Below are 15,971 nucleotides of genomic sequence, written 5' to 3'. Positions count from 1 at the left end.
TTGAATGCTACTGAACTTATAATTCATTTTCGTTACTAGGTTGACAATTGAATATTTATACATATTTAATGAATTTTCTTATACAAATATAGGATCTAAACAAAAGTTATTGGGTTTGTCCGAACCCGTAACTAAAGTGGTATCTCCGCCCCTAACTAAATATGTATATTCAGTGCTTTTGCGGTTGTTTAAAAGTATTCTATGCATGGCTATTCACGGATGTAACTTTTATCTAGTATTTAGCTGAATAAGAACATTAAAGAATAATCCTTATAACTTAACAAAGTCAATTTTAACAAAAGCCATGTTTTTATACTCTTACGAACATACTGAAAAGTGAAAAGTGAAAAAGATGAATCTTTCGTTCTGAGTCACTCTTCTATAACTAAACTATGTTTCACCCAATGTGATCATGAACGAATTCAGAGAATTACATAGATAGAACTAAACATGATCATGAACAAATTTAGCGTATTAGATAGATAGTGGAAATAAACAAACCAACCCTATTGTTGTGTACGTTAGTACAGGTTTCATTTATATCTAATTTCACGTCTGATTGCTACAAATTTTGGTATTTGTATTAGTTCATTTTTTCTTCCTTGAACAAAACATGACGATTCATACGATGATCAAACTTTCTAAATTCAAGCTTCGTGGTGTGATCACTCCTTTGAATTAAGCTGTTGAGTTACATATAAATTACTATTTAAAAGAATTAAGTAGTATACCAATTATGGGAAAATCAATAGCAACTTATAAGAACACACAGTTTTCTTAAGATCCGTTTTTATTTGTTTCACTACACTACTAAAAAAGGCTCATTTCCGATCGAAATATTCCGACGGAAAAAAGTAGTCGGAAATTTCCGACGGAATCGGTTGAAAAATGCATAAAAATATATTTTTTAATTTTTAATAATAGTTACGACTAATATCCCGTCTATATCCGTCGTAAATGTTGGCGGAAAATTCTGCATCACTGTTAGCGACCAATTCGGTCCGAAAAAATTTAAAAAAAATTAAAGAAACATAATAATAAGTAGTGACCGATTCGGTCGGAATTTTTTAATAAAACGAGGGTTGACTACTTTGACCAAATTTCCGACCGAATCGGTCGGAAAGTTTTTTTAAAAACCTTCCAGCGACCCCATTCTTTTCCTTTCCCTCTTTTCTTCCTTCTCTCTTCTCTCTCTCACTCAAACTTTCCTCCACCCAAATCCGCCGCAGCCATCAACTAGCAGGAGTCGCCGCCGCCCAGTTGCAGGTCTGTCGACGACCCTCCACTGTCAGGTAAGTTTCCCTCACCCTCCTTTGTTATTTTTTTAAAAAAATACACTGATTTTGTTTAATTGCTCATAGTTTGGTTTGTAAAAATTATTTGGTGTTAGCTAAAATAAATCTATGACTATTGTTAGTAGTTAAATTAAAGTTATATGTTGGTAATTTAGAGTTATATGTTAAATTTATATGTTGGTAATTAAGAGTTATGTGTTAAAGTTTTATGTTGGTAATTTAGAGTCATATATTGCTAGATTAAATTTATATGTTGGTAAATTACATACTAATTTGGGGATAACATTACTAAGTTGGGGATAATTTTACTAAATAATTTTGCTAACTAATTTGTAAAATTGTTACATATATAGCAATTCATCTCATTTGATTATATTGGGGAAGGTACTAATTTTAAAGGGAGAAAGTATGAAAAATGTTTTAAAACTCTTAGTGCTAGTTGACTACTTTTGACAATATGTCATACTCCTAACTTTTTTAATATCTTTTGACTTTCATGGAATTAAGCTTAATTGAAATCTATTATCAGTTTCATCCATTAAATTATTAAATTATTGTTGTAGATTAATCAATTTTTGTTTTTGCATAATTATTATTGTAGATCCCAAATATTTAAATTTATTTGATGTTTATTAATTATATATATGTTAATTTTAATGCAGGTTTTTTCCGTCCTTTCAGTCTACACATTTGGTTGTGGATTCTATGAAGCTATGTTATCATGAGCCGTGAAATTCTTGGGGACAGATAACATACAATATCAGAGACCAAATGTGGAATCAATTTAGGCTAAAAATTGATTACATTTATTTAAATAATTGTCGTTTTCATCTAATGTTACTTTTTCATATTGCAGACAAAGTGTACATGGCATCCTCAACATCAAAATAAAATAAATAGTATTTTCGAGGTTCAATTAGTTTTGCGGCCCATAAATTAAAATTGGTAATTACGTATAAAATTTTTCTTGGTATTACATATAGAATTTTATGTTTGTAATGTCTAACTCATACTTTTTGTTATGAAGGAAAAGGAAAGAGGGCAAGTGTGAGCACGTGATTTTTGTTTACGCGACAATCACTCCAAAAGAAATAAAAATAATGGCAAATGGTCTTGCTGTACAAGTTTTGAATTTTACGTGGCATTTTTTTAGTTATTTGTGATTTTGTTCAATTTTTTTTTATCAAACAAAATACAAAAATGTGTCGTGTATAGTTGGACCATAATCCGGTTATTAAAAGGAAAATCACAAAAAAAATGCATCTTTCATTCTATTTTGTCATTAAGTGATGTTAGTGTAATTAAATGTTAATTGTGTGATAATTGTTGTTTAATGTTTTTATATAGTATTATTTGGCAATTTAATTTAAGAGATTAAAAAGAAAAAAAAAGAAAAGAATAAGGATTTTCGGATTGGGCCAGTCCAAATTAAAACAAACAGGCCCAAACCAAAACAACCCAGCCCAAAACATGTGTCTTGCCCGGTCCAGACCAGTTGATCTCAGGGGCGTCCAAACGACGTAGTTTCGATCTTGTTTGATCTAGGCCGTTGATCTCAGAATGATCAACGGCCAATATCACATACACCTACCCGTTGTTTGAACTCGACCCATTCCACCCGGACCAACCCGACCCCAATACTAAACCAAACGACACCGTTTGGATTAACTTTTAGATCCAGGCCGTTGATCTCGAGTGATCTAACGGCCAAGACCCAACCATCCACCCCGCATAAAAGCATCCATACCATACCCTGCCCCCTTATCCAAGACCCCCTGCCCTTAGGTCATCTCCTTCACAGACCCAAACTCTCGGAACCCTAGAGCCGCCCCCTTTCCCCTCACCAAAAACCCGGCGGTACGGACGCTGGTGACCACCAACACCCTAGATGCACCTCACAACCCTGAATCCAAATCCACTAACCGCTTGGTTCGAATCAGTCCCTAGGTTCTCGAATCTTCATTTGAAGATTCGAGCAGGACTTCGATCTACACCGATCTACCCCAGATTCACACTAGATACTCCCCTGACCTCCCTTGTGACCAAACCATGCTTGGTTTGGTCCGAATCCACCCACAAATCCCAAAAAACCAAATCTGGAAAAATCGAACCCTAGAACATAAAGATTTTGTGGGGTCTGTTTGAATTTAAATAAAGTTTGGGGTCTAGTAAACCCTAATCGAAGTGTTCTCGGTCGAGAACACCTCGGTTAGGATTTGTCGACTTCAAACGGGCAAATCAAGTCGGGCCTAGGGTCAGCTATGTTTAAAGCTTTTCAGGTTTGCTCTTTTGTCCCTTTTGTTGTCCATTTTTAGTTTAATTTGTTGGCTTGTTTAGTTTGTTTGTCCAGTTCTGGGATTTCTGTTATCAGTTTGTCTCCCCATCTCTACAGGACCTTTTATTTGATTGTTTGTTTATTCTGTTATGTTAAGTTCATGTGGTAGTATGCTTATTTCAATTCAGTTGGTATCGTCAAACCAATAATACCCGTTTGTTTTCCTGTATCGTTGCAAATTGTCAAGAACAGTGTTATACTTTGCTTTGTGTTGTTTTGTTTGGTCGACTGCTTATCCTGTGTTACAATTAGTATAGTCGAGTCGATATACGTCGCCAATTAATTTGCCCTTGAATGGTAATGATCTGATTCATATTGTGGGTTTTTGTGTGAAGTTCTGCCTGAACCCAACTGGGAACTAAGTACAGCTGTTTGTGTTTGTTCAATTTGAATCAGAAACATTTATAGTTTAGTTTGTGGGTTTCAGTTCAGCTTGAGTTCCGAATTGATAGCATGTGCACTATAGTGCTTTAATAATTAGAGCAAATGGGACATCATGGGCTGTCAGGCCACCTTCAGGCTGCCCATACCTTGGTTTTAATTTAAATAAGATGATAAAGGGCTGTCAGGGAATCTCATGGGAAGGGTTCTACTTTTAAAAGATGAGTGGAAAAACAGCAGAAAAGAGGGGGTTCTGATGTGTTTAACAGGCTGTAAATGGCCTAATGCTAGGCTATAAATAGAGAGACCACACAGACAAAGAGGATATACAGACATACACAGAGAGATACCACAAAAAACAGGCATATACAGATACACATTGAGGGGGGACATAGAGAGGGACTGATTTTTGGAGAGACAGAGATAAAGAGGAGATACAGCTAGAGAGATACACACATACACACACAGACACAAATACACACACACATATAAAGAGGTGTTGAAATTAGTCAGAAATAGCTTTGAATAAGAAAGAGGGGTTTCAGAAATCAGAGAGGGAGATTAGAAAAGAAATTTTTGTTTGCCTGGAACTGAAAACACTGCTTCTTTCCTCATTCTTTTGTTTGAAGTTCAGCATCTAGTTTGTTGTTGATTCTGTCAAGATTTAGGATTTTTCCTTGAGTATTTGAAAGAATCAACATTGAGTACTGTATCATCGGGTTACTGTTTTGGTCTATTCTGCCTGGGATTGCCATTTTTGTTGTGTTGCTTTGTCGTTGCTGTTATCTGTTGCTGCTGTTGCTGATTTCTCCCTATCTTCTTTTTCTTCTGTTGATATTCAACATTCAGGTACACATTTAAACCTCACATTGATGTAGAAGTCGAAAGCATGAAATGAAGATGCAAAGAAATTTAATCAGTCATTGCTTTACTTACAGCTTTGTAAATATTGCCAAAATTGTGTAATTTTTTGATTTGTAGCCTAATAGAGAACATCTTAGTAAGTTTGTACTTAATGGAAACTATTTGGGTTTAGAAATTGCAAAATTGTTCGCTTAGTAGTATACATGACATAGTTATATAATTTATGGAATGTGTAATTGCTTAGTATAATTGTTAATTCAAACTCTTTCTCCAGTCATGCTTTAAATATGTAGGGTGGATGGCTTTTAAATTTTGCCAAATACGATACAATTTTAAATTCTTGAATTTCAGCTTCATTAGGCAGTTCATAGGACGAGTCTCCGAATACCGTTGGTAGCATCCTCTAATAAGTAATACTATTAATCTTGTTAAAAGGGGCTAATCTAAATTTAACTTAAGGTCGTTTGGAGTAAGTATAGCATTCCATCAATCTTGTATGTTAATTTTCCTTTTTTTTTATCAAATTAAGAACATGTTCTACGAAGTATAGCATTCTTCATTCTTTGGTAAACAATTGATCAGATGATTAACAAGAATCCGGATTTGGCCAAAGCATATAATTGAATTAGCATGTATCTTTTTCTTCTATTTTTTTTAGAGACAAACACATTAGAAATATAGTCGTTTTAGGATATCCCTTCTAAAATAATGAGATGAGCCTCGTCGAACAAAAATGCAAATTGCGGGGCCATCAATAATTAATCATAATAAATACTTAGAATTTGGGATGGACTGTTTAGTGAATTTCACTGCCTTCCCCAAAGATAATAACGCGTTAGACTCTTTAGGCGCGACTCAATTAAAATTACATTCTTAAATTCGGGTGCACATTGATGTGACCCAAATCCAAATCTCAACGGAGCCGAAATGTGTTAACAACTACGGGTGCATTGATTGTGACGTGGTTCGAGATGCATTTTCACGATGTTGCAATTCTATAAAAATAAATGATAATAATAAAAGCGGTTTTAAATTCAATAAAAGCACGTAAGTCATAACATGTATTTGAATCAGATATTTAGCCATTATAACAATTTAAGCGATCGTGCTAGAACCACGGGATTCGAGGGTGCCTAACACCCTCCCTCGGGTCAACAGAATTCCTTACTTAGAATTTCTGGTTCGCAGACTTCATTTGGAAAAGTCAAAAATTTCCTCGATTTGGGATTCAAGATAAACCGGTGACTTGGGACACCAAAAGCCAAACCTTTCCCAAGTGGCGACTCTGAATTAAATAAATAATCTCATTTCGAATATTGTCACTTAAATTGGAAAAACTCCCTCGCGCATTTTACCCTCCGGGGCGGGCGCGCAAAAAGGAGGTGTGACAGCTCTGGCGACTCATACTGAGGTCTTCGAGGAGACATATAAGAAAAATAAGAAGGATGGTACAAGAGAACACTGGGTGGAGACGCGTGGGTTAGACACATATGTAAAATACTAACTTCATAATTATTTATGATTTATTAATATTAGTTTCTTTACATAATAGTTATGTTTTCATTTCAGGAAGATTATCATAAAAGGGTGGACGAATGACAACAAACTCAGCCTCCTTCAACTCAACCAATACCTGATGATATTGCTTCATTGTGGACAGAGGTAGCGGGTGAAGTAAATAAAGGCAGAATCTACGGACTTGGAGTACATCGACGACCTACAGGTCATCCAAACCCACTCTTAGCCAATTCTTCTTATTCTCAAAATCAAGAATATATGGAAGATACGAGAAAGAAAATTCTTGATTTGAAGCAACAATTGGACTCCCAATTCGGAACATTTGTTAAGATGCAAAATTCATGAGAAAACATGGGCATGATCTATCTGATGATGAGGATGAATAGACTGAATCTAATGTGTAGTAGTTTAGGTGTGATGTTTTGGTTGATTGATAAACTTGATTGTGAGAGACAACTTTATGTTTTGTTTTTAAAATTAAATGTGGGCTACTATTTGGATGTTTTTATGCCCAAAATAGTTAGGTTTAATAGTTGGTATTGTTGGTTTAAGACTTTAAGTTGTGTTAATGATTGGTATTATTGGTTTAGATTGTGTTAATGGTTGGTATTGTTGGTTTAGAATGTGTTAATGGTTGGTATTGTTGGTGTTATTGTATTGTAATAGTTTGATAGGTGGTGTAGCTCAAAATTGGGCAGAATTCTGCCCAATTTTACAGAAAATTCTAACTGATTTCCGACGGAAACAGTCGGACAACAGCCCAAATTTTTTTTAAAAATAATTAATATTTAACCGTTTTCGATGGATTTCGTCGGAAATTAAATAAATTTTATTTTTTAATTATTAATTTCCGACCGATTCGGTCGGAAATTATATATTTTTATTATTTAATTTTAAATAAATAATTATTTTTATTTATATTATTACGACTGATTCGGTCGGTAAATTCCGACCACTTTGGTCGGAAATCAAAAAATATTTGGTCGTCTGACCTTTTGAACGTTCCGACAACTTTGGTCGGAAATCACCGACAGATTCGGTCAGAAATTGATTTCCGACCATCTGTTTTCCGACCGACCAATTTCGGTCGGAAAGTAGCCGAAAATTCATGATTTTCGACCGTTTTGACGGTCGGAATTCTGCCATTTTCCAGTAGTGTAGTCGTCAATGTAATCACATCTTGAATAAACATATACTCGCTAGGGGTGTACAAAGAAAACCGATAAACCACACCAACCCGATAATCCGAATCAAACATAGAAAATAAATTCGACTATGGTTTGGTTTGATTTGGTTTTGAAAAAAAAAACCCGACCATAATTGGTTTGGTTTGGTTTTAACTAAAGAAAGTCAAACTGAAACCAAACCAACCCGATATTACATATATAAAAAATTTAGATATATTTAATATATAAATATACTTATTGTGATGTAATTTATAAATATTTCTTAAATTTTTTCATAATTTTATCTTTTAAGATATTAATTCAAGGTTGGACTTAAAATTTTTGAATGTTCGATTAAGTTTTATGGCCATTAATATTAGTAACTTAAATAATGCTAACAAAAGCCCAAACCAAAATCAAATCAATATTAATACTAACAAAAGATATTCAATTCAGGGGCATTTACATCTATACCCGCTTGTTGGGTCACATTTTAACTTGTGCCCGCTTTGCAAAAATATTGCAAGCGTGGTTTTCGCGTAACTTCAGCATACGGGGCTGAAGTAGCAAAGACAATCACACAAAATTTCAGCATTCTAGTAGACGGGCCTGAAGTAGCAAAGACTTCAACAGACTATGCTAAAGTTATTTAGTTCGTTTATAAAAACTTCAGCACTTTGTCCTGGATTCATTAGTTTTGTCATAAAAGTTTTTCAAAAATTTCAGCAAAAGATGTTGGAGTTATTTAGTTCATTTGTAAAAACTTCAGCACTAAATAAGCTAAAAAAAAATTTGTCCTGGATAAGCTTTTTCAAAAACTTCAGCAGAAGATGCTGAAGTTATTTAGTTCATTTGTAAAAACTTCAGCACTATTTAAGCTGAAGTTTTTTTGTCCTGGATTACTTAGTTTTGTCATAAAGCTTTTTCAAAAACTTCAGCAAAAGATGCTGAAGTTATTTAGTTCATTTGTAAAAACTTCAGCACTATATAAGCTAAAGTTTTTTTGTCATGGATTCATTAGTTTTGTCATAATACTTTTTCAAAAACTTCAGTAGAAGATGCTGAAGTTATTAGTTCATTTGTAAAAACTTTAGCACTATATAAGCTGAAGTTTTTGAAAAAAATTTCTAACATACTAGATAAATAATCACCTTATTTTTTCCAATAATCCTATTGCCAACAATATCTAAATCATAAATTTTGGAAACAATAAACGTGAAAATAACAGAATTACGTGGAAATATTCACAAATTATTGTCTACTAACTTACATAATTATTTATAATTTATTTTTAAATAATCTGATAAACATACTTATGGCAATTATCCCATAAACTGAAGTTTCATAGCATCACCAACAGCAGCAGCAGCAGCAGCAGCAGAAGAAGAAGAAGAAGAAGAAGAAGAAGAAGAGAGAAGAAGAAGAAGAAGAAGAGAAGAAGAAACTTACAGCTTGAAAGGGGCTACAGTTGTTTAAAAAGTGGGTACAAGTTAAAACTTTTAAAAAATGGGTATATATTAAATGGGGGACCAAATAGGGCGCCCTGTGCAATTTTTACTTCAATTCAATACTACGAATGGTAATGTATTGAATATTTATTTTTTGTTTTGCAATAATTTAGATAAAAATGCATAACCTATTTTTATTTTTCTTTAGCGTTTGGTCATGTAATTAATACTCCCTTATTAGTCTAATTATTTTAGCATGACTTAGTACTTTTAGATTATGTTTATTTTTATTATGACTTTTTAATTAGCAATATTTATATTACATAAATTTATTGTCTTTATTGTTGAATATTTTAGGTAATGCCATGACACATCTCATATTTTATATTATTTTCTTGGAAAATACCTTACATAGTTGTATCTTACTAGGATTAAAGAAATATTTTGAGCACAAGTTATATGTTTTGAGCTACTAAGATTTTAACGGAAAAAATCCCGAAAAAATCCGAATAACCCGAAAACCCGAGATTGAAAAACCCGAGTTTTATTGGTATGGTTTGGTTTTTAGATTTAATAACCCGACACAATTGGTTTGATTTGGTATTACAAAATCTGAACCAACCCGACGTATGTACACCCCTAATAATAGCTTATAAGCATAGTCGAAAGAGAGCGTTTCGAACATATTTAACCTATGGGTTTGCAAATTATGAGACATATTCATATGGGCATATGTCACACTTCTTCTAAAGATTCTTGAAACCAAGATCTTTACACATAAAGTAATACAGTTCGGTGTCACACAGAACTAGAACTAGGGTAAAAATTTACTAGTACTCGATGTTTAAATCAGCTTAATTATAAATACATGATCAATGTCTTCACACGTACTATTATTACTAAATTGTTATTAACTAATACTCATTATCACCTTAAATTTGTAACTAGTTATGGTATATTAGTATGTTTTAGTGGAAACAATGAGTAGTTTTTTCACATTTTAACACTTTACACTTTCAACCGAAAGTTGTCATTTTTCCATTATGCCAATTTGCGTTGTTCAAATATATTCTCACAAGCTGGCAATTCTTGTCGATAAAGTGAAAACGACACATCTGTCTAAATCAATGGGAAGAAAATCAGTCAGTTTGGTGCATATTTCTAAAGTTCAATACTTTAATTTTAGATTATATTTTTTTAATAGTTGTGCCATATGTGCGCCAAATATAGAGTTGTATATATATATATTTGGAAAACTTATGCTGATGCCCGTTCCATGACAATGGCTGGAGATATATTCGACCTGTGTTTCCGCTGCGATTTGCTCTTTCAATATACTAATCTTAGGATACGTGTTTTGCGCGTGCATTTATATTAATAAATATATAATTTTTAAAAATACATAAATGTTATCAAATAATGTATGAGTTATTAAATATAAAAAAACATAAGTTCCTAAAAATATGAATGTTAATCTCATTAAACTAGCTCAATAAAACAAAGAAATTTTACTCTACATAAGTCTTTATATGCCTTACTATGATTTATGATGAGTAAAATATCTTATAAAAATTATTGTTATTTTTGTTACCAAATACTAGAAACAAATAACACTAAAAATACTTTTACCATAATTATTCAAAGATAATAAAATAAATTAAAATTTTGAATTTTTTGGGCTTTTAGAAATTTGAGAGTGATGAAATAGAGTTATAGCTCCTAGTAAAATATTGATAAATAACAAAATAAATCTTAAATAACTAATATTGAATTATAAAAAATAATGTAATACTATACTAAAAATAAGAAAGCTATCATTTATTAGAACGAATATAAAAAGTAAGAAAAATAATAATGTCAACTCTTTTGAATACCTTTTGTCTTATGTTACATCCTTAATGCTTCAACTTAGTAATTTAATTTTTAATATTATATTACAACAATTTTTGCTCTATTTTTTAATTTCTTTCGTGGCCGATGTCTTTTTGTAAAAATAAATTTTTGTACCTTAAGAATTTTGTCAAGATAAATAATTTTATTTACATAATAATTTTGGGGAAAAAATTGAATTTTTTTTTTGTTGCTAATTTATTAATTCAAAGACTTACTTATTTGTTGAGATTTCATGCTTATATGATAGTATAGAAGCTAAAAATTATTCTTAAACTTCTTTTTCCTACTCGAACAATATATTATTTTTTATCAAGTTGTGTATATTAAAAAACTACATTTAATAAGTAAAATATATATTTAGTTAGATACAAAATCTCTTACTTTTAATAGTACATCTTAGAATTGTAAGTTACCCAACAAGAAGCCGTGAAACATATTTCCATTGAAATTGCCGTATAGGATATACAGGGAAAAGAAAACGTAATATTACACCTATTTTCCCAAATAATTACACGAAAATTATACAATATTTTATTGTCCTTTGTTGAAAAGAAACTTACCTTTTACTTTTTATATTCTCTTCTTTTTTCTCAATATATTTTATTCTTTTTTAGTTGATTGCAAACTCCTAAATATTAGGTAATAATTCAAATTTTACTTGATTCTAAATTCCTAAATATTAGGAAAGTAACTTAAATTATATATTTATCCAATGTGAAACTTATTTTAAAAGGGTAAAAAAGCGAACGACATTTCGCTAATGGCGTCCATGTTTTTAATGGAGTATAAATATAATAATTAAATAAAAATAAATCTCAGAAATGTTACCTTTTAAAAATATCTTGTACTGTTGACAGCCAAAGAATCAAGAAAAAATACCCTTTTTGTGAATGACACAATCTAGAAGCTTAGGTAAAAAGTTAGTTAAGATGTCGTTTTACCATATTTTTGGTTTGACATAAAGAGCAATTGCTAAGCACATGTATCTATCAAGAAGTTAATTACCAATCAATAATCATTCTAAAGAAGTTAGTTGCACTTTTTAAGTAGCTTAATTGTGAACATATACGGTCGAAATCGGGTTCGTCCATTGTTTGACCAATCGAGCATGAAACATGGCAGGTCAAAACTCGAGCTCGGGTTATATCGAACCAAAGCGCGAAATTAGATTGTCGAGCTCGTGACCCAGAGACCGAGCAAGATCGATGGAAATTTGCCGAGCCAAATCATGGAAAGCCAAAATATCCACAATCGGTCAGGGATCACGACGGAAATCTCGGCACTTATCAAGAAGAGGCCGATTAGTTAGCAAATCAGGAGATGTCTTTACATTGTATAGAATTATACCAAGAGTGGAGCACTCCTACTATATAAAGGGGGTTCTTATCATTTGTAAGACGCATTGTAACACGCACAAAGAAAGCAATATACTGATTATTTCTAGTTATTATCATTTTGTTGTTCAGTTCTAACACCAGTTGAGACATTTCTTGGCTCGAGGGCGATCAAACTCAGAGGCTAAGGTTGTTCAATTTTGTGGTTTGCATTTATTTTCTTATTGTTAATTTCAATATTAATTTGTCTACGTAATTTGTATCAAGTTATATCGTGTATCCTTAAAATTGCGTATAAATCAATTGTTATCCAATTTTAACGGTAAACAGTTTGACGCCTACCGTGGGGCTAAGGATAATAGTGATTACCTAGTATAAACTTTCATAACACATACTATTTTACACTTGTTCTTTTGAGTATCTCTGATTCCAGGACCAAAATGTCAAACTCTCAGTCAGCACCTTTGTCACGCCTCGTTTTCTCGCAAAAGCGGGTTTCGACATGTGACAACTCTTTTAAAATAAGTATTAAAAGAGAAGAGTCACCACCTAACAATATTTAAGGTGTGTTAGGGCACCTATTTGCAAATAACTCTGTTTAACTAGTCAATATCACCGAAGATCGGTTAAGGGCTAAAACTACCTCAAAGAGAAGGTGTTAGGCACTCTTCGAGGTCCACAACTGTGGGTCCCGGTTGAACTTAAGACTATGTGGATTGTAATTAGGCTAGGTGATAAGATAAACAAGGAGAATGTAAAGGTCAAAGAATTTTATTATAACACAATTAATACAAATCTTAGTACGACTATAAAGATACAACTATTTAGGTCTAATAGCAAATATATAAAGGAGGGGGGTCCTAAGTTTTTTAGACTAAAGGATCATCCCGTGCAACATAAATAATACTTTGCAACTCCTTTTGGAGAGGAGTTTCTCATATTATTCAGCGAGCATAGACTATCATCTCATAATACCCGGTTACTATGTTAAAGTTGTTTACCTAAAGCGTTCTAGTTCAATTCTAAGTCCTGCCCTATGTGTGCGCTACCCGTCCCATGCCTATGATCCATGAGGTTTTGAACCTACTATTTGGGTGGTTCTAGACTTTACTTAGGTTGCTCAAAATGATAAAACTAAGCGACATGCAAAACAAACAGGACTCCACGTAAAGACAATTAAGGCCCAAGTTAGCTTCCACACATAGCAACATATGCACGCGGGCAGATTCCATATTATGTATAGGCAGTTTCAGGTTCGAGATGTCATTTTAAACCTATAGACATGGTTTCTAAGTGACTACACAGTTCAAAAAAAGTCTCATGGCAATACTGCTATTCAAATTATCGCGATTATAAAACCTATAGACATGATCTCTAAGTGATCTATGTGAGGGGACAGTGATAACCATTGAAAAACTCGAATTACTCTCATTTGATCCATTTGGCATGCTTAGGAGCACTATTTTGTAGCTAGGTTCTAATAATTGGCAGATTTATCGCTTATTCCTATAGGCATGTTATCTAGGTGAGCAGTGTAATAAGATAACGGAAACAATTGAAAAGCCCTATAGACATGGTATCTAGATAGGAGTTAGCAGAGCATAAATTAATATAATCCTACAGGCATGTTATCTAGTAAATACACTGCAGTTGCACAAATTGAAGGAATAGTTATTGACACTTGAAAATAAATACGGATGAACCCAGATGATCAAGAAAATACCTTCTTCATCACTAAGTATGGCACATACTGCTATAACGTAATGCCATTTGGATTGAAAAATATCGGCGCCACTTACCAACGCCTAGTAAACTGAATGTTCAAAGAATAAATAGGTAAATCCATGGAAGTTTACATTGATGATATGTTAGTTAAGTCCTTGCGAGCAGAGGACCATTTAAAGCATTTGCAGGAAACTTTTAGTATATTAAAGAAGTATAACATGAAGCCGAATCTAAAAAAATGCACGTTCGGAGTCGGATCAGGTAAATTTCTCAGGTTCATGGTGTCCAACCGAGAAATCGAGATCAACCCTGACAAGATAAAAGCTATCAAGGATATCACAGTAATTGATAATGTGAAAGTTGTACAAAGGCTAACTGGGCACATTGCCACCCTGGAGCGATTCATTTCGAAATCCTCTAATAAGAGCCATCGATTTTTCTCGTTACTGAAGAAGAAAAATAACTTCACATGGACCCCGGAATGCCAACGGGCCTTAGAAGAACTTAAGAAATATCTATTGAGCCCGCCACTACTTCATACACCGAGGGTAGACAAACGACTATACTTGTATTTGGCAGTATCGGAAATAGCGATAAGTGGAGTCCTAGTTCAGGAAGAACAAGGTACGCAATTTCCAATTTATTATGTTAGCAGGAACTTAGGTGAGGGCGAAACTATATATCCTCACCTAGAAAAATTGACGCTCTCTTTGCTAAATGCCTCTAGAAAACTGAAACCATATTTTTAGTGTCATCCTATATGTGTTGTGACAACCTACCCATTACGAAATATAATGCATAAACCTGAACTCTCGAAACGATTGGCCAAATGGGTCATAGAAATCAGCGGGTAAGATATCGAATATCAATCCCATAGAGCCATTAAATCTCAAATTTTGTGGCCGACTTTACGCTGGCCCTAATACCCAAAGTTAAAAGAGAGTTCTTGGTAAACTTGGGGACATCTTTAGGAATCTGGACCCTCTTTACGGATGATACCTCGAACGGAAAGGGGTATGGACTTGGCATCGTACAGAAGCCACCCAGATGCAACGTAGTTAGACAATCCATTAGAACTGTGAAGTTGACAAGCAACGAGGTCGAATATGAGGCCATGATTGCAGGTTTCGAACTGGCCAAAAGCTTGGGGGCGGAGGTGATCGAAGCTAAGTGTGACTCCCTCCTTGTGGTAAACCAAGTTAACAGAACGTTTGAAGTTAGAGAAGAACGAACGCAAAGGTACCTAGCTAAGTTACAGGTAACATTACATTGGTTCAAAGTGTGTACTTTACAGCACGTGCCTTGTGATCAAAATAGTGAGGTCGATGCCCTTGCAAACTTAGGGTCGTCGAAGAGGACGAGCTCAACTCGGGGGCATTTGTACAACTCATGAGGTCGGTAGTAGAAGAAGGTCACGCCGAAATAAACTCTACAAGCTTAACCTTGGATTGGAGAAATAAATGCGTAGAGTATTTGAAGACTGGGTAACTTCCCTCATATCCAAAAGAATCGAGGGTCATGCGCACAAAGGCAACCCAATTCAACTTGTCTGAAGACGCAACCTTGTTCCGAAGAATGTTCGATGGCCCGCTAGCAATATGTCTAGGACCGAGAGATACCGAGTATGTTGTGAACAAAGTTCACGAGGGCACCTGCAGAAATCATTCAAGTGCCAAATCATTCGTTCAAAAAGTGATCTAAGCCAGCTATTACTGAATAGATATGGAAAAGGATGCGAAAGAGTTTGTATGAAAATATGACAAGTTCCAAAGATATGCTACGATGATTCACCAACCTGGGGAACTGTTTCATTCGGTGTTGTCTCCATGGCCATTCATGAAATGGGAAATGGACATCGTCGACCTTCTTCTATGGGCACCAGGTAAGGCTTAATTTATCTTATTTATGACTGACTATTTTTCTAAGTGGGTTGAAACACAAGAATATGAGAAGGTTAGGGAGAAGGGAGCCATCGATTTCATTTGGGACCACATCATATGTTGGTTCGAGAT

This window comes from Nicotiana tabacum, chromosome 3 (assembly GCF_000715075.1).
Source record: "Nicotiana tabacum cultivar K326 chromosome 3, ASM71507v2, whole genome shotgun sequence".
In the NCBI taxonomy this organism is placed as follows: domain Eukaryota; kingdom Viridiplantae; phylum Streptophyta; class Magnoliopsida; order Solanales; family Solanaceae; genus Nicotiana; species Nicotiana tabacum.
Note: the sequence above shows the minus strand (reverse complement) of the source record.